Genomic DNA, 22,162 nt, shown 5'->3' on the forward strand with positions numbered 1-22,162 from the left:
TGATAATGAACTGACCTCGAGATGTCGACCACCAAATTCGCGCGATCTGGACCCGATGGAAACATCTGGGATACTACTGGACGCCAGATCAGCACCCCCAAAGCATCGGCCCGTAATTTACGTGAACTGCGCGACCATTGCATTAAACTCCTCCAGAAACCTACCAACGACTTTTCGAATCAATTCCACCCAAAACCACTGCTGTACTGCATTCCAGATGTCGACCAACACACTATCAAGCAGGTGGTCATAGTGATTTGCTTCATTAATGTACATTTTGTACATGTTATCCGCCAAAAGTTTTGTATTTCAGTTTGTTATTTATCTATACATAATTCTGAGTGACTCTACAGTTTCATGAATTGCAAGTTTCTGTCGAGGTTTCTGATAGTAGTGGAGCTGTCACACCTGATTTTTGTGGCATTATGCTTCACTTTCAGTCCATGTTGAAATTCCGCTATATTGGTTGACTCATAAACACAGCCACGACATTCTAAAATACGAAAATATTCTCCGGGACATTATGAAAAACCCCCATTGAAAGTTGTAAGCTCTGAAGATGAAACTTCAGACCTTGAATACCTACAACTAACGAGAAATCGAAATATAGTGAACTGAACGATTTTTATTCATTTTAACGTATTAATTATACGTCAGTACATGTTACTTTCTGCTTGCTAATTCACTTCCGGGTACGGCCTTTCCCGAAGCGTACAACAGATACGCTTTCAGCTACGTTAGTTGCTGAAATTGAGTGGAATATGCCCTATGGTCTCCTGAAATTATAAGGGTAGCATTCAGGAAACGAAGGTTGCAGTTACGAGAACCGAAGGACAGGAAAAGAAAGCAGTAATTGAAAAAGTAGTGAGACACTGTTGTAGCTTACGTCTACGTTATTCGATCTGTACGATGAGCTAGCAGTAAAGGACACAAAGGAGGAATTTGGAAAGAGAATCAAGGTCATGGACGAGAAATAAATACGATAAGATTTTTTGATGATACCATAATTCTGTAAGAGACAACAAAGGAAGTTCAGTTGAACGGAAAGGATAGTGTTCTTGAAAATAGTCTTTAAATCTAATGCAAACAAAAAGTGGCAAATCGTATGTGGTATTGTTCAAGTAAAGGACAAAAACATTTAATCTATGCGATACTGTTAGTGCACGGCAGCGTTCGACGTGCAAGGACATCGAAACATACTCTGTTGCCATCGCTGTCTTACGATGTTGCTGCCACTCCAGCTTGAAGTTTAGTGGCGCTTGTCAGGTAAAACAACTGGATACTGTGTCGCTGAGTCTCCTGGTTCGCGGCATCGTACCGATTATCTACGCCGGAAGAGGTAGAGTTTCTCGGGAGTAATTAACTTGCTTTGGAGTAGGCCTGGGACAGAAGTGTCTCCTTGGAAATAAGAGCAGGCTAACAGGTGGCACGAGAGAGCTCTGGTGGGTCTAGAACGGAAGGACGGAGGGGAAAGGAGGGAACGGAGGCAGTGCGCCAGACACCACGTAAATTGGATAAACGCCCAGAGCGGCCAACAGCTAACGAGCCATACTCGTGCCGCGATTGGTTCCTCCCAAACCCAAGCAGCCGCAGCCTCCATCTACAGCATCGTGACCTTTCTGTTCGTTCTCAGGTATCTTCGACAACGCTCTGCTCCAAAAGATAGTCATTGCTGTAGCCTTCAGTCCAGAGAGACTCAATTCTCCCACGCTAGTCTGTGTCGTGCATATCCTTTTCTAACTCCTGTACTCTACATCCATTTGAAAACATTGCTTTCTGCATTCAAGCTTTGCTCTCCCTTTATAATTTTCACCTCCTACACATTCCTCCATTATCAACTTAACAATTCCTTGCTGCAATTAACAATTTGGATATGGTAGTAGCGAGATAGCCGATTAAAGAAATTAATGCTAGACATAAGCTAGTCGTTAAAACTGAACAATCAAAAGATGGACCATATTAATGAACAGATGAATCAGAACTTAAATCAACTATCTATTAAACTGGACACAGTTGAGGTACGAGTGGAGGGCGTTGATAAAGGCCTTACTAAATCAAAGTTGAACAATTAACAGACGAACTTACTAGTGATAAGGAGAGTGCCTTTGATGAAGTACATTTTGAAATCACTACTGTCTGTGAAAACCTACAGAAAAATATTAACGCTGTTGAAGAAAATACGAATGTGAAGCTAGTTACAATTACTAGTAGCCTAGTACAGAAAGTAAAATCGGTAGACGAAGAAGTTGAACTTAAAGACGTACAACTTAGAAAGTAATTGTACTAACCTAGCGAACATGTAGATAACCTCATTGCGGACATTGTCAATAGAAGCCTAATTTTAACACTGGTATGACTTGGTGTAATACACGAGTCATGGGCAAACCGTTTTGTTTTTTTTTTTTTTTTTAACTGACATATCATTTGAAGCTTTTGAAACGAAATTTTTGAGACAAATTTTGATCGGAAACAGAGCGGGCACGTGTCAAAAATCAAAAGCGAATTTTTAAATTTACCAAGAGAAGAAAGAGTATGAAATAACTTTTTACAGGAAGCAGATACGACAATTAGCACAAGTTTGCCTAGCGAAGCTTTCTATGGCCGCTTGTGGTCAAAGATGGACGAGTGTCGCACATTATGTCTAAACAACAATGCGTAAAAGTGTTTTTTTTATAATTGTAAATTACAAAGAAAAAGTGTTATTTAAAATTTGTGAAATGATTTCAGGAATACAAGTGGAAACTGAAATGTGTTCATTGTTTTGTGCCGGCCGGTGTGGCCGTGCGGTTCTAGGCGCTTGAGTCTGGAACCGCGTGACCGCTACTGTCGCAGGTTCGAATCCTGCCTAGGGCATGGATGTGTGTGATGTCCTCAAGTTAGTTAGGTTTTTAAGTAGTTCTAAGTTCTATAGGACTGGTGACCACAGATGTTAAGTCCCATAGTGCTCAGAGCCATTTGAACCATTGTTTTGTTTAGAATTGATGCAACAAGATCAAACCCATTAACTCGTGCAAATCCGAATATTTTGTCAATATTCTACAATGAAACGAGAAAGAAGACCCTTGACGTGAACCACGAGAAACAACGAAGAAGAAGCAATTATTTCGATCAATCAACATTTCTGAACTTTACCCCTGTTTGCTCTGTGTGCTGTTACGAAGGACGAAGCATATGGTCCGATGAAAATCAACAGAGACAGAATTTAAATAATTAGTAATTATAGGGTGGGGGCGGGGCAATCTATGAAGCTATCCCTTCTGTTAATCAAATTGTGTCCATAAAGCTTCTTTCTTTCCACCTCGATTCAGCACATCTTTATCAGTTTATCGACGTAGGCATCCCACGTAAAGCATTTCTTAGTAACATCTCAATTCGAAGCTTGTATTATTCTTGCTAATACTCCCAAGTTTCGCTATGTTATAAGGCTAGATTCCAGAGAGTTTCCTTCAGAAAATCCTTACGAAGACTTTTATTGCTACAGCCGATCGGCGTTTTATATCCCCTCTGTCATCGTCAGTCATTCTGAGAACAAAATAGCTGATTTCGTGTACTACTTTTAGAGCGTCATTTTCTAATTTATTCCTTCTGCATCATCTGATTCAATTCGACTAAATTCCATTATCCATATTTTAGTTTTGTTAATTTTCATCTTATAGCCTCTTTTGAGGACACTATCAATCCCGTTTAACCGAACTGATAGTGTATTCTCTACATCTACATGCATACTCCGCAAGCCACCGTGCGTGATGGAGTGTACCCTTTACCACGACAACTTTTTTCCCCCCTGTCCCTCTCGCAGATAGAGCGAGGGGAAAACGACCAGGTATGTGCCGCATGAACCCTAATTTCTCAGATCTCACCTTCGTGGTCCCTACACGAAATGTATTTTGGCGGCAGTAGGATCGTTCTGCAGTCAGCTTCAAATGGCGGTTCTCTAAACTTTCTCAGTAGCATTTTTCGAAATAAATACCTTCTTCCCTGCACGGATTCCCACTTGGGCTCCCGTAGCATGTCTGTAACACCTGAATGCTGATCGAACCTACCGGTAAAAAACCTAGCAGCTTGACTCTGATTGCTTCGATGTCTTCTTTCAATCCGACCTGCGGCGGATGCCAAACATTTGAACAGAACTATATAGGATCTCCTTTACAGATACAGGAAAATTCCCTAAAATTCTCCCAATAAACCGAAGTCGACCATTCGTCTTCCCTACCACAGTCCTCACATGCTCGTTCCATTTCATATCGCTTCGCAACGTTAAGCCGCCGACACACGGACCGTGCATCCAAACGTTGAGCGTTGAGCGTGCCCAATTTCTGACGTCATAGCGTGGAACAGCACGTTCGGGAGTCTTTCCGAACGTGACGTGCAAAGCAATATCTAGCATGTCAGATATTCTCAGCGTGCGTCTGAGCATTGACCAATCAGATGGTAGAACGCCACCTACGTCACACGCACGCCATCTCTCTTCAGCACAGAGCTATGAGGCGCCATATTGGCATTCAGTTCAAGTCTATACGTACATATGCCGTTTCTGAGCCCCAGCAAATTGATAATCACTCGAAAACCCGTTGCTAACTGCGTGATTCGTTGCAATAAAATAATGAGAAACTTAATATTCGTGGCAAAGGAATTATTGTATGTCATTTGAAGGTAGCGACATACTGAGGATCCACCGAAAACACATTGTTCTTGGTACAATTTGCTATAATTAAATTTCAATTAGTAACATAGCTACGATTAAAGCATTTAGCATGTGGTAACATGTTAGAATTGGCCACAGGTGCAGCGTAGTGAGTAGCGTCAATGATCCACGATGGTTGGTGTCTCGCGAAGTTAAAATATTTGTTTTCCCTAACATTCGCGTGTTTAATAGGTTCTGATGCTCTATTATTAGTTTAATGTAAGTATATACTACATATTTGATGTCACGTAAATATAAGTTCACCTTTTCTTGAGGAGTGAGTTTGTTCGATTGGCTTAATCTACAGGACAGCTTGAGCTACTTGTATAAAGATATTTTGTTCCTTTTTCCTTTGAGTTTCGTAATCCACGTCTTTTAAAGATTCTGCTACTGGGTAGGAACAGTGATCTAATAAGAATGACCTTATGGTTTTACCAAAATGTGGGAAAGATAAAATAACGTTTATCTTATGTGAAGAACTATTGCAAATTTGTGTCGCACAGTTTGTAATGGAATTTTTATAAGCCTGTGACCTTATTGATTGGACATGGTACTTTGCTTTTTGTCTTAGAACATGTACATCGATATTGAAGTTTTTGTGTATATTACATATAGAACAAAGTCACTAGGATATGGACAAGGGAAACGTGTGTTTTAATAGAGCTAACGTGGGGCTTTTACGCGCGCCCGTTGAGTAAACAGTGTGATTTACGAATAGAAACATCCCACAACTGCTACTGGAGTGCGTCGCGATCACGTATAACACGTTGGGACTCACTTACCGTGTTTACTAGTCGCATCGTTCCTGAGCGATCAGCAGCACGTTGAAGTCGGCACGCTCAACGTTGACGTTCGACCGCACGGTCCGTGTGCCGACGGCTTCACACGCAGATATTGAAACGACGTGACTGTGTCAAGCAGGACACTACTAATACTGTATCCAAACATTACGGGTTTATTTTCCCTACTCATCCACATTAACTACAAAAAAATGGTTCAAATGGCTCTGAGCACTATGGGACTTAACATCTGAGATCATCAGTCCCCTAGAACTTAGAACTACTTAAACCTAACTAACCTAAGGACATCACACACATCCATGCCCGAGGCAGGATTCGAACCTGCGACCGTAGCGGTCACGCGGTTCCAAACTGAAGCGCTTAGAACCGCACGGCCACACTGGCCGGCCACATTAACTACATTTTTCTACATTAAGAGCCAGCTGCCATTCATTACACCAACTAGAAATTTGGTCTATGTCATCTTGTATCAAGCTCCATCTCTCACTGCGCAGAGCGCAACACGCAATCACAGCCCCAACTCCCCTCCCCCCCGTGTAATATGGTACTGGAGATGGGGAGCTGTATTCTATTGGCGCTCCGTGACTGCTCCGGGACCTATATTAAGTTTGCTAGCTGTGTGGCCGGCGGCAAGGCGGGCAGTGGTCAGGGCTCGCCTTGTGGACTAACCGGACGCGAAACCGCGGCCGACAGGCGCGGTCGGTCGCCTTTGCTTACTCTGGCGGAGGCCATAGGGTCTGGCCGCTGCTACCAGTGCGAAATTGCGGAGCTACGCGAATCCTTATAGCAGGAAGAGTCAGTTTGCCCGGTAACAAATTGTAACACATCCGCACTTATTTCAAAGTGGCTTGATGTACTGTGGCACGCTAGTGGGTCGTGTTACTTTGATTTCTTCATTTAAACATTTGCTTGCCCTTCCTTGCAAAGATCGTTGACGCCTTTCATTTTCACTGATGCACCATTCTGTGACTTGAATGCCCATGTGTTTTTAGTGGAAAATAGGCCAACAGATAAGATTAGCAGCATATACAACCGACTGAAAATTTAGTTACTGGTAGTATTACGTTATCTACAGACGTTGCAGAAGACGCAAAGGATAACGCAATAGGGATCTAGAGGCCGTCAGAGAAAGGGACGTACTAGTTTTAATTGAAACAATGTCTGCCATTTGTCTTTCTATGGTGCGCAGTTACTGCAAAAAACTCTTGTGCTTCGCTAGCCAACTTTTCATTTTTATTGACAATTGCTCATAGGGTTCTCTTTCAGTCATTCAGGTTCAAATGATTAGACGAGAAGGGTATTTGATTTTTTTAGGCGATAATGACATTTGTTTTTTAACTTGGGAAATCAGACGATTGACAATGAATAAACAAGAACTCTTTCGTGGCTCACAACTTCTCTACGTATTTCTTATGCTGTTTCAATTTATAATAATAAAACATGTGCCTTTGATCTGGCACAAACCTGAGCAAAGAAAGGGTTGTAAATTCGGGAAAGTTTGCGGTCTTAATTCGGATTCGCTAATGTACGTTCACATGCACTGGATGTAGGCAGGTCGTTAAAACTGGACAATCAAAAGATCGACCATATTAATGAACTGTTGAATCAAAATTTGGATCAAATATCCGTTAAACTGGACACGATTGAGGTACAGGTAGGTGTCACTGAGACACGAGTGGAGGAAGTTGATAAGGGCCTTACTAAAAAAACTGAAGATTTAACAGACGAACTTGCTAGTGATAAGGAGGAAAATGAAAGGTCTTTAATCGAGAGGATTAATTAATAACAGATAGGGATTAAAAAGTTAATCGAACAGCGCTTGATGGTGGTTATGGCGAATTATGTGTAGGTATGTGAGGCACAACTACATTCGCTTTGGCACGCAAAGAAACTCATGTTGGACGAGGAAAAACGCATAAAATCTGGACAAAACGGTGTCATAATTAATCACACGATACCTGAATCAACTGCCTACTAGGTAATTCAAGAACTGCACAATCACAGGGATTTATGAAGGCCAAATGTCGCATTTGAAAAATCATTGGTCGCACCTAACGGAAGCCATACAATTTCAGTTAGACAAGTCCCTATCCGACGAAAATCAATAAAATCATGACCCCCTGTTCTGTTTGTTCGATGATAATAGACCCGTGAAGCAAATAATAATTAGTCTAAGCTACTAAATAAAACATTCTGATACCTTTGTCCAATCGTTCGACGCAGGCGGCTCTGATGGAGCGTCTGATCGCTTAGCCGTCTTCTAGCTCTCTCACCGTTAGCGGTCTCGAGGACCGGTCTTAAGTCTAGCACGAACGATGGGAGGAAACAAACCAGCCACCATGACCAACCTCCGCACACCAAACCGTTAGCGTTTGCTCATCTTTGGCTTGACCACCCTGTTCCTGTTCCTGTTTTTGCCCCCAGACAGAAGTTGGTGCAAGATTGATATTCCAACTACACCTCTCTCGTTCGTCTACCAGCGCATTCAAAACCACTCATACTTGACATCATGCTCCAGGAAACGGTAGAAAAGGAAAGAGCGGTCCAGGATGTGCGCAATATCCAATTAAAGAAAACCCATAATTGTCCCAAGGTGGTCTGTCGGAATTGAAACGCCGTAGTACATTTAATTACGTGAAAATTGTTGATGTCAGCTCAAATAAAATGAAATAAATTATTTAAACGCGTAACGAATAAAATGGAAAACAGGGAGAGGGGATATATGGTAATAATAAAACAAAAATAATGAGTACATGGCAGGAAAAAAGCACAGAAATGCCATTTTCAGTGATGGAATAGCAGCAGTTGTGGTGTTGTAAAATTCAGAATTTTTCAGATAATCGGGCGAAGGTCTCTATCTCTCTCTCTCTCCCTGTCTTCGTTTTCTATTTTCTTCAGTAGGCGTTTAAATAATTTATTTCATTTTATTTGACATGATATCAACATGAATTATTCCACATTCAAAGATTAAATACTGATAAAATATACTTGGAACAAACTACTATACACTGCCTGACTACTGTTTGTTACCACTTCTGGTTGGCTAAATAAGGGGTGTGAACAGCGTCAGGTACTTAGTGATCACAGTGAAGGACACCAAGGTGCCACACAGTTGTCTGAGACAGCGTTATCAGGAAGTGCCAGAGATTGAAAGTGGTCCCACTGTTGGTGTCCATTTGGCCAGGTGATCGAATCGTGCAATATCAAGATTTGTGAGGCATTCACATGTGACAGTGGTCGGATATTGGACTCTATGGTAACGTGAAGGCAGGAATTCTTGCCCTCGAGGTTCCAGTGGACCACATATGACCACCACAAGGGGGAAGCACCGTATTGTACACCAAACATATCATAACTGCTTCTCATCTGCAGTCTGCCATCTGTGAACACCCAGTGCACTTTGTAACGCACTGTGTCATCCAATACCATTTGTCTGAGGCTATCAGCAGTTGGGCTGGGGAATTACCGTCCCATGGCTGTCATTAACACACAATACAAACAGCTGCGTTTGGATTGCTGTCGTCACTGGGAAGCATGGACTGCCCATGAAGGTCCAATCTTTTGGAGAGGCGCGGTGGCGCTGCTTCTAGAGTTATGGTGTGGAGAACCATCAGGTATGGCTTTCAGGTAATGACTGAGGAACTGTAACGGCACAACAGTGTGTCACGGAGAATCTACATCCTGGTGGATTACTTTTCATGTGACAGTGCTGTGGTGTCATTTTTCATTCAACTGTTGGTATGATGATGACGTACTCCTGTGGTCAGCAAGATCCCCAGACTTGTAGCCGATAGTACACATATGGCACCTGCTGGGACGGCAACTCCGTCCCAGTGCCAGCATCCAGGATATCGAGGGCTAGTTGCAACAGTAGCGGGCCAGCTTGCCTCAGGAGAAGATACAAAGGCTTTATGACACCCTACCCAACTGAATCAGTGCACACATCCAGGACAGAATGCGTGCAACGTCATACTGATATTTGGACTGATACTGACAACCTCGTTGTGAATTTGATTCGGTCTTCGACTTCGAATCGGTGCAATAACATCACATACCGTCCCGACCCGTGATTGTTCATTCCGTTTCCTTCTCCCCTTATGAATTCTTTACTTGTTTTATGTTAGGTAGTGTGAAAATCGAAGTCACCTCTGATTTATTTAAAGATTTTCATTACAATGGGCAATATCTACACCTACAATCCTCAAGACATCTTATTGTGCTTGGCAGAGGATACTTTTTATACTAGTGTCACGTCTCCATTTCTTGTTCCAGCGGTGAATGATTAATAAACCTCCGTATGAAAGAATTTTTACGTTCGTGGCACTTTCGCAAGATATTCGTAGGCGGAATCCATATATTAAATGACCCATTTTCGAACATACACTGTCGGAAGCAACGCCATAAGTATTGAGTATAAGTGCGATTGTAAATTTTTGAGCGTCTACCACAGAACCTAGATGCTTAAGTCTGTGACGCTTTCGCACTTACTAAATGAACCTGTGATTAAATATGCTGCTTTGGTCTGGGTCTTCTCTGTTACCTCTCTAAATACTATCTGATGTGAGTCATAGAGGGACGAGCAGTTTCCAAGTATCGGTCAAACAAGGGTTTTTTATGTGACACTTCTTCGTTGGATTACGGTTTCTGAGGATTCTTCCAGTCATTGTCGCCGGCCGAAGTGGCCGTGCGGTTAAAGGCGCTGCAGTCTGGAACCGCAAGACCGCTACGGTCGCTGGTTCGAATCCTGCCTCGGGCATGGATGTTTGTGATGTCCTTAGGTTAGTTAGGTTTAACTAGTTCTAAGTTCTAGGGGACTGATGACCTCAGCAGTTGAGTCCCATAGTGCTCAGAGCCATTTGAACCAACCAGTCATTGTCAGTCTGGCAACGGCCTTTCATGCTATTTGTTTTGTGTGGTCTTCCCACTTTAAATCGCTCCGAAATAATGCTCCCAGATATTTAATGGATCTGACTGCTTCCAATGATATCATATTGCAGAGCCTGTGTTGTTCAGAAGTACGATGCAATGTCGTTTCAGACATGCATGTATGTCGTAAGGAAAGGGGAGTGTCACAACTACATCCGTTATGAAATACACGAAATGTATTCCCAATTGCGAATATCTAAATACACATCTATACTCCGCAAGGCTCCTGACGGCGTGTGGCGGAGGGTATCTTGTGTACCTCTATCGGTTCTCCCTTCTATTCCAGTCTCGTATTGTTCGTGGAAAGAAAGACTGTCGTTATGCCTGTGCGTGGGCTCCAATCTCTCTGATTTTATCCTCATGGTCTCTTCGCGACATATACGTAGGAGGGAGCAATATACTGCCTGACTCCTCGGTGAAGGTATGTTCTCGAAACTTCAACAAAAGCCCGTATGGAGCTACTGAGCGTCTCTTTTGCAGAGTCTTCCAAACAGCAACATCCGCAAAAAGTCTCAGTGGACGTCTGATGTTATCCACAAGGTCATTTATATACATTGCGAATAGCAACGGTCCTACGACACTCCCCTGCGGCACACCTGAAATTACTCTTACTTCGGAAGACTTTTCTCTATTGAGAATGACATGCTGCGTTCTGTTATCTAGGAACTCTTCGATCCAATCACACAATTGGTCTGATAGTCCATATGCTCTTACTTTGTTCACGACTGTGGGGAACTGTATCAAACGCCTTGCGGAAGTCAAGAAACACGTACCTGTGAACCCGTGTCTATGGCCCTCTGAGTCTCGTGGACGAATAGCGTGAGTTGGGTTTCACAAGATCGTCTTTTTAGAAACCCATGCTGATTCTACATATTAGGTTTCTAGTCTCCAGAAAAGTCATTATACTCGAATATAAAACGTGTTCCAAAATTGTACAACTGATCATCGTTAGAGATATGGGTCTGTAGTTCTGCACATCTGTTCGACGTCCCTTCTTGAAAACGGGGAATATCTGTGCCCTTTCCCAGTCTTTTGGAACGCTACGCTCTTCTAGAGACCTACGGTACTCCGCTGCCCTTCGCGTACTCTGTGTAAAATCGAACTGGTATCCCATCAGGTCCAGCGGCCTTTCCTCTTTTGAGCGATTTTAATTGTTTCTCTATCCCTCTGTCGTCTATTTCGATATCTACCATTTTGTCATCTGTGCGACAATCTAGAGAAGGAACTACAGTGCTGTCTTCCTCTGTGAAACAGCTCTGGAAAAAGACACTTAGTATTTCGGCCTTTAGACTGTCATCATCTGTTTCAGTACCATTTTGGTCAGTGTCTGGACATTTTGTTTTGATCCACCTACCGCTTTGATATGTGGAACCATCAGCTGTATAATGGAACGACGGGAATGAAAATTTGTGCGAAATCAGGATTCGAACCTCAACTTCCCAGTTACCACAAGCGGCCGCCGTGTCACAAGTCTATCCGAGCACGCTCCACGGCCAGGCCCGACTTCCGTATGTCGTTAACGATTTGTGAATGTCCGAAGGAAAGCTGCATCGTACTTCTGAACAACACAGGCACTGCAGCATCGTATTTATCCGCCAACACCGGGCAAGCAACTTTGAATTGAAATGTATCCCCTGTGTGCGAACGTACTTAACGGATGTACGAATACAAGTTGTGGACTCAAGTTGACGCCTTATTGAAGATTGTGTCTAGCCGTGGAGCGTGCTCAGGCAGTGTAATGATGAGACGAAAGCTTGCGATAAGCGGGAAAATCGCGTTCGAGTCCCGGTCCATCAAAAATTTTTTCGTCATTCTGTTATACCGCTGATGGTTGTCCATATTCACAATTGCGAATACATTTCATGGCTTCCAATGACTTTTTGGTATTCGTATAATCAAAAAAGACAGACCTTTCCCCTTATTTATGCACAATGCGTTGCATTTGTTTATGTCGAGGGTCAACTATTAATCCCTGTAGCAAACGTTGTTCCTCTGCAGGTCTTTCTGAATTTCGCCACAACTTTCTAATGTTGTTGCCAACGGCCTTGTCGCAGTGGAAACACCGGTTCCCGTCAGATCATCGAAGTTAAGCGCTGTCGGGTTGGGCTAGCACTTGGATGGGTGACCATCCGGTCTGTCCAGCGCTGTTGGCAAGCGGGATGCACTCAGCCCTTGTGAGGCAAACTGAGGAGCTACTTGATTCAGAAATAGCGGCTCCAGCCACAAAAAACTGACAACGGCCGAGAGAACGGTGTGCTGACCACATGCCCCTCCATATCTGCATCCAGTGATGCCTAGGGGCTGAGGATGACAAGGCGGTCGGTCGGTTCAGTTGGGCCTTCATGACCCGTTCGGACGGACTTCTAGCGTTGTTAATTTTCTGTATACAACAGTATCAACGTTGAACAGTCTCAAACTTCCAACGTTATCTAGTAAACGCTAATGGTCGTGTAACTGCATCCGGGTGTGTCCGAAATTACTTTCGAACCATAAGATTTCTATCTTTTAATAATGGTATTCTGTTGTCTATTTGCTAGGGAATCTACAGTTCACACAAAGCTTGTTTGATACACTATAAGCTCGTATTTCGTACATTAGGCGAAGTCCGGAACTGTTTCGACCCCCTTCCAGAAGCCAAGGAACACGGCATCCACCGGGATGGTGGCATCTACTTCTTTCTGGGACCCAGGCACAAACATAGTGAGCTGAGATTCACCCTATCCTTATTTACAAAACCCACGTTGATTCCCCCGAAGATTTTCGGTCCACAGAAAAGCTATAATGTGTTGCAAAATTCTACTACAATTGACGTCAGTGATGTAAGACTATAATTTTGTGCGTCTACTCGACGACTCTCCTTAAAAATTGGGATGTCCTACATATTTTTCCTATCACTGGGAACGTTTTGCTCCTTCAGTGGTTAACTATAGACTGCTGCTAGAAGGAGAACAAGTTGTTTCGCGTACTCCACGTAGAATCGTTTAGGTGCCCCTGCAGATCAGTGTCTTTTCCTGTGTTGAATGATTTTAGTTGCTTTTCTATCCCATGGCCGCTTATTTCAGTATCTGTCATTTTGACATTCATGTGATTGTTGTGAGAAGAATAGCAATGCGATCTTTATTGGTAAAGTAATTTAGTAAAAAGAAATTTAGTATTTCGACCTTCTCCCTGTCATCTCCCATTTACATACCATTGTAGCCATCAAGTGTCTGGACGGATGATCTGGGTCTGTAATGTGACGTAATAGTGCAACGTCAGAACGATTAGTTAAAATTCTTCTCTTCTCGGACGAACTAAATTAACTGCAGAGACTTTCAATTTCTCTTTCGTCTCGGCAGTGGCAATTTAAGGTATTATCATCACCCGCGGTTTACACGCTAAAAGCAGTCTTGATAGGAAAAGATAGCAACATAGCGTTACAGCAATTTACGAATCCATGTATTGCGTCTTTACAGGGCCCCTAATAGCAAAAGTGATTAATCGGCTGAATTATTATGGCTGATGTACTGCTATTTAAGACACCTAAAATAATTACCTACATTACGCTTTCATTTATCTGTTTCTAAACTTCCTTAAATCATATGTGACGCTGTAAAATATGATGATATTACTATGAATGATTTTTTTGAAGATGGTATCTGCTCTTTCTGACATGTTCGAAAGAAAAGACACCATCTTCAAATAGTTACGGCTAATCGGCCATTGACCTCCTCCTTCTGTGCTGGATACACACGCATTGCCCGAACTCTTACGGGACTGGTAAGATAGTCTTCCGCGAGTAATAAGTATAATGTGCAGGGGCACTACGAATGAAGTGTGTGGGCATTAAGTTGGGAATGTGGGTCACACGAAGAGCGTGCAAGGGATAAATCCCTGCAGTCGCACTTTCCTCTGTGCCCTCGGTGGCTCAGATGGCCAGAGCGCCTGCCATGTAAGTAGGAGGTTCCGGGTTCGAGTCCCGGTCGGGGCACACATTTTCAACTGTCCCCGTCGATGTATATCAACGCCTGTTGACAGCTTAGGGTCTTGATTTCATTATCATTTCATAATATGAATGATGTTGTGAAAACTGTATTAGTCGTTTTACGGTTTCCACGTCATTTAGCAGGCCTTTGTGCAGTATAGCAATATTACTGCTAATGATGATATGCAGGTGTGGTCCAGTCATGGTGTACTACCACTAAGCTAAAAAAAAGTATGTTGAAGCTGAGGCACTTAATGCATGCCAATCCCAAATACATGTTTCCTCTATGTTGTACAGTAAAATGCAGCGAATTTTCCGACGTACATAAGTTCAAATGGTTCAAACGGCTCTGTGCACTATGGGACTTAACTTCTGAGGTTATCAGTCCCCTAGAACTTAGAACTACTTAAACCTAACTTACCTAAGGACATCACACACACCCATGCCAGAGGCAGGATTCGAACCTGCGACCGTAGCGGTCCCGCGGTTCCAGACTGTAGCGCCTAGAACCGCACGGCCACGGCCGGCACGTACACAAGTGAGTTTAACGTTTATAACTACCGAATTTCAGGCCGATTTTTTTTTTCAAATCGATACTTCTGCCTGATGGAGAAACTGACTGTCTTCCGACAACGTCACATCACAAAATGCTGCCAATACCGACCTTCAATGCGGAAATCAGCAACAGGGCCTCTGGGGGTCCACGTTGCTGTTCAATACTCAGGCAGCTTTGAGTGCTGAAAACTATAAGGGGTGGGGAGGAGATCAACCGACGCAGGGCTACTAACACCAGGTACGTAGCGGATGGTCGTGAAGGGTCATCGTAGAATTCGGAGTGGGACTGAGGACACTCCAGTAGTCAGCGCGAGAACCACTTCGCCCTGGGGAACGGCCGCCCCTGCTCGCCGGCAGTCCGCAGCGGCGTCGGGGTCACTGACATCATCTCTTGGGCGCGCAACCGCTGCGATGACTCGACGGACGTCAGCTAGAAACCAACAAGCAGCTGAATGAGCAACAGCCGAGACTGGTGCGGAAGAACGACGACTTGTAAACTGTTTTACTAGCGTCGTTGAGGCTTCACAGGTTCCTAACAGCTATCCTGATTTCATGCAGAGGTGTCTCCGCTCTGCCCTCAATAAATATGCCTTCAGCGACTTAACATGTGTGGAGCTTCATCAAGTAGTATCAAGATAACAGAGCCGCAATGCACTGTCCCATGGTCTGTAGAAGAGGTCTAATCAACGTTGCCCTACTGCACCAGGCGCAAACAAACACCTAACTCAGATACGATTCGTGTGTTCGTTTGTGCAATTGAAAATCATCAGTCATTTCTCGGGTGTTATAGTGACCAAGCAACTTTATCTTGAAGATATCCAGACTTTTGTAATGAATACGATAGCTGAAAAACGTATGTAAAGAAAACATACTTATCCCCAAAATGGAAACATACTTACAATGTGTCTGATAAGATCAATATACAGTAGCCATTCCAGTGTGCTTTTTTTCACATTATACTCGTACTATGACTATGATTCTAGGATAAACAGTTATTGCAGTTCATATATAGTAAATTAATTCAGGTAGCGTTTGTGATGTACCTCGAATTCTTTCATCATCCATTCCGATGCACACACAAAAGTTAATATCATTAATCTTCCATCATTTAAAAAACGAAAGTATTCTATAGTTTAGTTAGGTGCTAAAGTTGATGATAGTTCGGGGAAGGGCAACAAACGACAGGGAATGGGAGTGGGGTGGGGTGGAGGTGCTACCTAATGTATGACTGCACTCAGGGGTAATGGTCTAAGAAAGGTTGGGGAAAACTGATGTAGACGAAGCTACTGGTCCTCAAGCCATCAGTCAGCCTGAATGGTTGCAGACTTCAGACTGTATCAGTCGAGGCGAGGCCAGCCGCTGTTACACTGCATCAGCATTCATCAGCCCCCTCGCCCACTCACTCCCTGTCCGCTAGTTGCTGACTTCTCCTGCGCCGCAGTCGTCGATCTCCTGTATGGAAGATTTGAATAATAAATAATGTTGTTCAATAATCATTCTTGACTCACCGCCCACCAGTGTACTGGAGATGCCATCCCACGGCTCCCCGATCACCTTACTTTGGAGTGGCCATCCTGCAACAGTGGTGTCAGCGGAGTGGTCACTGCCTGCTACAGCAGAAACAGTGTGGGTCCAACTTGTTTCTTTTACGGGAGTCAAATAGAGAAAAATAAAAAGTGATTAATTCTGACAACACGGTAGAGGTACGCTTATAAAAATTGAATCATTCAAAAAAAAAAAAAAAAAAAAAAGGTTCCGAATAAATCTAAAATCAGATTCGAAGAATAGCATACTAGTAATAGGTTATCGACGTAATAGGGACATTGCTTACATGAAAGCCCATCACCATTCTCCATTGCATGAGCTTTGAGGTATGCATTAGGCAATCTCAACACTGAAAAAACGTCAAACGAAGTCTTGACGAGGCCACAGCAGCTGATGTGGTCCAATGATCGTAAACGGTTCTGTTGCGTATGTTGCTTATTAGACCGATGGCATGCGTATCATTGATGGCTGGAAAGAGTCGAAGAAGCCGATCTGGAGGGGAGAGGGAGGGGAAGGGATCGGTTTAGGATAAAGATAAATGTAGTAACACATGAAGCAATACTGATCCAACTACTTGCCATAGCAGATGGAATTCGGAAATCTACAAAAAAAAGTTTTGACGATGTTAATTGGAGACACAATTTACAGTTCTGATATTATCAGAGATAGAGTAAAATATAGGTGACCAAAGGTTCTCTACAACTTTTAAAGAAACCGCCCTGCAGTTATAAGGCAGAAGAACGTGAAAGGGAGGTAGTCATCGAGAATGGTGTGAGGCAGCGTTGTAGTCTTTCCTCAACGGTATGCAATCTTCACACATATTAAGCACTGAAGGAAACCAAGGAGAAAATTGGAAAAGTAATTAGATTCCAGAGAGGTGAAATAAAAATCTCAAGGCTTGTCGATGATACTGAAATTCTGTCAGAAAAGGCAATGCACTTGAAAGATTAACGAAATGGATAGTGTCTTGAGAAAAGGTTTTAAGATGAAGATAAATAAAAGTGAAGCAAGCGTAATAGAGAGTAATCCACTTAAATTAGGTGACGCTGAGATAATCAGGTTAGCAAATGAGCCGCTTAAAGTAGTAGAGCTTTGCTACGTTGGCAGCAAAATAACTGACAACGGAAGAATTGAACAGGATATAAAAGTAATGTAGACTGCTAGTAGCAAGAAAATCCGTCTTGGAAGCGAGAAATATAATAACATTGAATACAGTTTTGGGTGTTACGAAGTCCTTGCTAGTAGGATCGTTCGTTGCGCCCTGTGATTTAGTTTTTGACTTTTTAGTTGCAGGGATAGTGTCTTATCTGTTATAACTATTTGTTGTATGATACTGAACAATGTCACAAACAAGTTCGTTAAATGTTATTCAGCGGAAAGTTCGACGTCAGCTTATCGAGAGAAATTGTTTGCGCTTCACGTACCCACTTTCAGAAAAATACATTTGAGAACCGCTTCTCTTTTTTAATAAGTTCATATAAATAACTGCTGCATATCTAAAGGTAAACAAAAACACTGACATGAAGGAAAGAAGAAGAATGTGGGACATAAGGGGAAGAAATGTTGTATGGATAAGTGGATTACTAAGATACATTTATTCGCGAAGGATTCATTGCAGTAGTATGTTTGTGATTATTATCGTATGTAGTAACATCCCACTCAGCAAATTTTGACCTACTTGAAAGCAGTCACATATCGCTATTTACAGTTCTGTATAAATTGGGTTTTCGTGTCATTGATGTTTCTGCAGGTGTAAGCTGCTGATGGAGGGAGAACCGTAGCTAGGTGGCGACACCAATAGAACTGTTTAAGGGTTACTTTCCAAGAAACAAAAGAAACCAGTTTCCATGTAGTCGAAGCACTCGCCAGTTAAGCTGTTAATGGCGTCACCTCTGAAGACTGGAAGAAAGCCACCACTAATACGTAGCGCATTATAGGAAAATGGTAGAATGATGTTATTTTGGAAAATTCGGTAGACTAAATGATCACGTCATTGAAAAACTACGGTGGCACAGTCACTTCAAAACGATACATAGGCTTATTCAGCTGAATGTTTGGAAATCACCGTTTCAGTAACTGCACAGATAAATTATATTTTCGTAAATTTTAATTTCTTGTAAGTAAGCTGTTATCAGCGTCTGTGTCCGAATGAAATTCAACTGTGGGAGTCAGTCGCTACCACACACAAATCAGATAGTCTATCTTTCTATTGACAACACAGTTGATGCAATCATGAGACACTGTGTAAGGTACTATCAAAAAGTTCTCGTTCGAATGCAGTACTGTCCAGAACCGGTTTACCAGTTAGACAAAATCGCCGTCTTCACTGAGACTATCACCTCACCGAGGCACCAGGTTTCAGATACCCGTTTGGTAAAAGACCGCCTCCTGATGCGCGAAGAAGTCCCTAATTGCCTGCCGTACACCTACGTCGGATAGGAGTTATCGACCATTAAAGACATTTTTAAGTGACCAAAAGGCATGATAATCGCATGGGGAGAGATCAGGACTGTAGGGAGAGTGCTCGAGTGTCTGCAGCATGAGTTGGCGTAACTTCTGCGTTGTGACATTTTCGATATGGGGACGTGCGTTATCATAAACTTGGTGCACCGTTCCACAGCGGTCGTTTTAGGTTGATGTGCTGCCCCATACACATTCTTCATTCTTCGATGGATGTCTACCTATGTTTGTTCTTCGGCAACCAAGAAAAGAAGTAACAGCACGATGGTCGTCTTTGGACATCGGCATAGTCCACGTTTCCACATATGCGCACGCACGTCGAAAAGTCACGAATGGCACACTGATCGCTTGCTTAATGTCGGTGCTTGTATACCCGCGTCGGATTTGTGCTATGCTGCATGTACGTTGCAGCAACACCCTCGAACGGAAACTTCTTGACTGCCCTTATATTTTTTATAACTATCCATCTTTTTTCCAGACCTACAATGGTTACTACGGTTAACACTCATAACTTATGCTATGTTACAAATCAGCTCAAAGTTTCATCACAGAAGTCGTAACAAGTTAGTCACAAACATAGCGATTTGTTTGACGTCATGAAAAGGCGAGTGCTAAGGTTTCGAAGCGTGAGCCGAGCAGTTTGCTTTACATCTATTTCAAATTATCCCGTGTTGACAGAGTTGCTGTTAGGAGCAATTAAAGCATGACGTATTCTTAAAGTTTGGTGGACGCTATATTATCGCTGTGATTCAAGAACAAAAAGATTTCCCGCATGTCGAAAATTCGATAACGTCATCAGGAAATGCTTTTCCGTGCACCATCTTAAAAGTTTGCTGCTGTAAATAAAACAAAAATTGAAAGACACTGTATCTATTCTGTAACAACGTGATGCCAGCTCCATTTGTGTACGACTACGATGAACAGTGTTTGAGTTTGAGCAAGCTGAATTAAATGTAAGCTAAAGCGTGTTTTCAGTAAGGAGGTGGCAGCACTGCTCCGCGTCTCCAAAGTGTTCCTGTCAAAATGTGAGTCCTAAAGTCGATTTGAACTGATTATAGTTACTTCTCCCTGCCAGAGCCTCGCCTACTCACTGGTCCAATTACACGCGGCGTCCCTAATCGTGCTCAATAACGCGCACAGCAAAGCGCTGGGAAGGCAAATCCCTGAACGTGCCGCACGGCACGCCTCATTTACCTCGCCAAATACGCAGATAAACCGTGCAGCCCCTAATGCACGACCAGCGCTCTGGCCGAGGATTATTGAAATGAAATTCCACCCCCATCTCTGCACATGCTCAGTCTGACTGCGTAACTGTCAGATTGTGGAAGATACACCAACTAAATAATTATTCATGGTTATTTACTCTGAATTTCGATTGAATACGTGATCAGCGTAACTACTTATCCCAATAAGGACACACGTATTTCCAAAATGGAAAGGTGGCATCAGCCTCAGTTCGGCTTAAGGACTGTAGCTGAAACCAGTTAAAGTCTGTCAACTATTTCTTGTGATTTCCCTGAATCGCTTCAGAGAAATGCCGGGATGATTCCTTTGAGAGGACACGGCCGATTTCCTTCCCAATCCAATGCCACCGGTGACCTCGCTGTTTAGTCCCCTCCCCCAAATCGGTCAGCCAGCCAGCCAACCATTTCTTGCTATAACCGTCCCATCTTTTCCAGAATAGTCTTACAGTAAGTTTGGGTAGGGACACCTGTAATATGACAACGTGTCCATGATACCACAGCCGTGATTGCAAGAGAAATTCCCAGGAGGTAAGGCACTACTTAACCACGAGAAGCGAAGGGAGCGAGATTTAAGGAAATACTGACAGTCAAGATCTACAGTATCATACAAACAATGATTCGTAGATTCTCTTGTTTTACTGATAGAGCCTCCCACAATACGTCGATTCCGGATGTAGCTTCCTTTTTTCAAACTGTACATTTGTGGTGAAATTGTACCCCAACATTTTGCCTAGGTACCGGTTGGTTATAATCAAAGTGTACCTGCTCACAGAGATCAGGTGTGGGCTGCATTTGTCGTATAGCAGCAATACTTCGTAGATATGCTAATGCGTTAATGCGGATGGATTTACGATGGAAACAAAATAGTTCCAGTGTTGGTCCCCAGGTGCAAATCCGGCACTGTGAATGCAAGAAAATGGTATAGAAATGTCTCCATATGTAATTGATTAGGAAGGGGACGTGGGCTTTTTAAAGTCAAATAAGTGAGAAACGTATAAGTGGCTCGTAGCAGTTCCAATGGACTGTACGCAATATGTTCCTGTATACTGGCCTTCGGATCAGGTAGGGACCGAACGTGTCCCTGGTACACAAGTTCTTTTAGATATCTCCCGAGCAAAAACTCACATGTGTCCAGATCAGATGACCTCGCATGCCATGCATCTGGAAAACCAAACATTCGTGGAAGGCTGTATGAAGCAGATCTTTCACTGGGTGAGCAACTTGAGCTGTTGCTCCATTTTGTATGAAAACAGCAGTTTCCACACAGTTGCTCTCTTACAGAGCAGGAGTCACTTGCTGTACAAGATGGTGTCGATAACGTGGAGGCATCACGGTACTCCTGACAGGTCCTTTGGTTGTGTTCTTTTAAAAAAAGAAAGAAACGAGAGTGAAAGTACTTGTGAATCCACACCACACTGTCACGTACAGCGAGTTCAATACTATGTCGATACTGTGAGACTGTCAGAAAACAAAGCTGAGCAATCCAAACTCGTAAACGTCGAATGCTTTCTCACGGTATTGTGCTTCTTCAAAGAAATGGTTGCCTTCACAGTGCTCCAGCAATCAGAAGCTTGCTGGATGAATTTGCATGGAAAGTTTCTGATGACCCATCCTTGCTCTTAGCGATTTTCATCTTTTCACAAAACTCAAAGAGTTCTTCAGCAGGAAACATCTCAGAAGGAATGCGAAGGTGAAGAATGCAGAGATCAGCCGGCGTAAAGCCCCCGGCTCACGGACCTAGCATTCGAACGTCAACGTTGAGCTTTCCGAGTTTCTGACGTCATAGCGCGGCAAAAGGACGTTGAGGATTGTTTCCGAACATGAAAAGGCAATATCAAGCATGACAGATGGTATGAATGTTATATGAATGCAGACCAGTGAGATGGAAGGAAGCCACCCACGTTACATGCACACCATCTCTTTCCAGTGCAGAGTATGGAGACGCCATATTCGCTTTCAGTCGAAGTTCATATTTGGCGGACTT

The 22,162-nt window shown here is 43.1% G+C and overlaps 1 non-coding gene and 1 pseudogene across 1 annotated transcript; both read left to right on the plus strand.

The window, feature by feature from the left end:
- The first annotated feature begins 12,445 nt into the window (after positions 1–12,445).
- LOC124778896 lies at positions 12,446–12,563 on the plus strand (annotated as a pseudogene).
- Positions 12,564–14,305: 1,742 nt separating this feature from the next.
- On the plus strand, positions 14,306–14,380 carry Trnat-ugu. The gene has a single exon. It is a non-coding gene; the product is annotated as a tRNA-Thr (tRNA).
- Positions 14,381–22,162: the final 7,782 nt, after the last annotated feature.

The sequence above is a fragment of the Schistocerca piceifrons genome, chromosome 2 (assembly GCF_021461385.2).
Source record: "Schistocerca piceifrons isolate TAMUIC-IGC-003096 chromosome 2, iqSchPice1.1, whole genome shotgun sequence".
Classification (NCBI taxonomy): Eukaryota; Metazoa; Arthropoda; class Insecta; order Orthoptera; family Acrididae; genus Schistocerca; species Schistocerca piceifrons.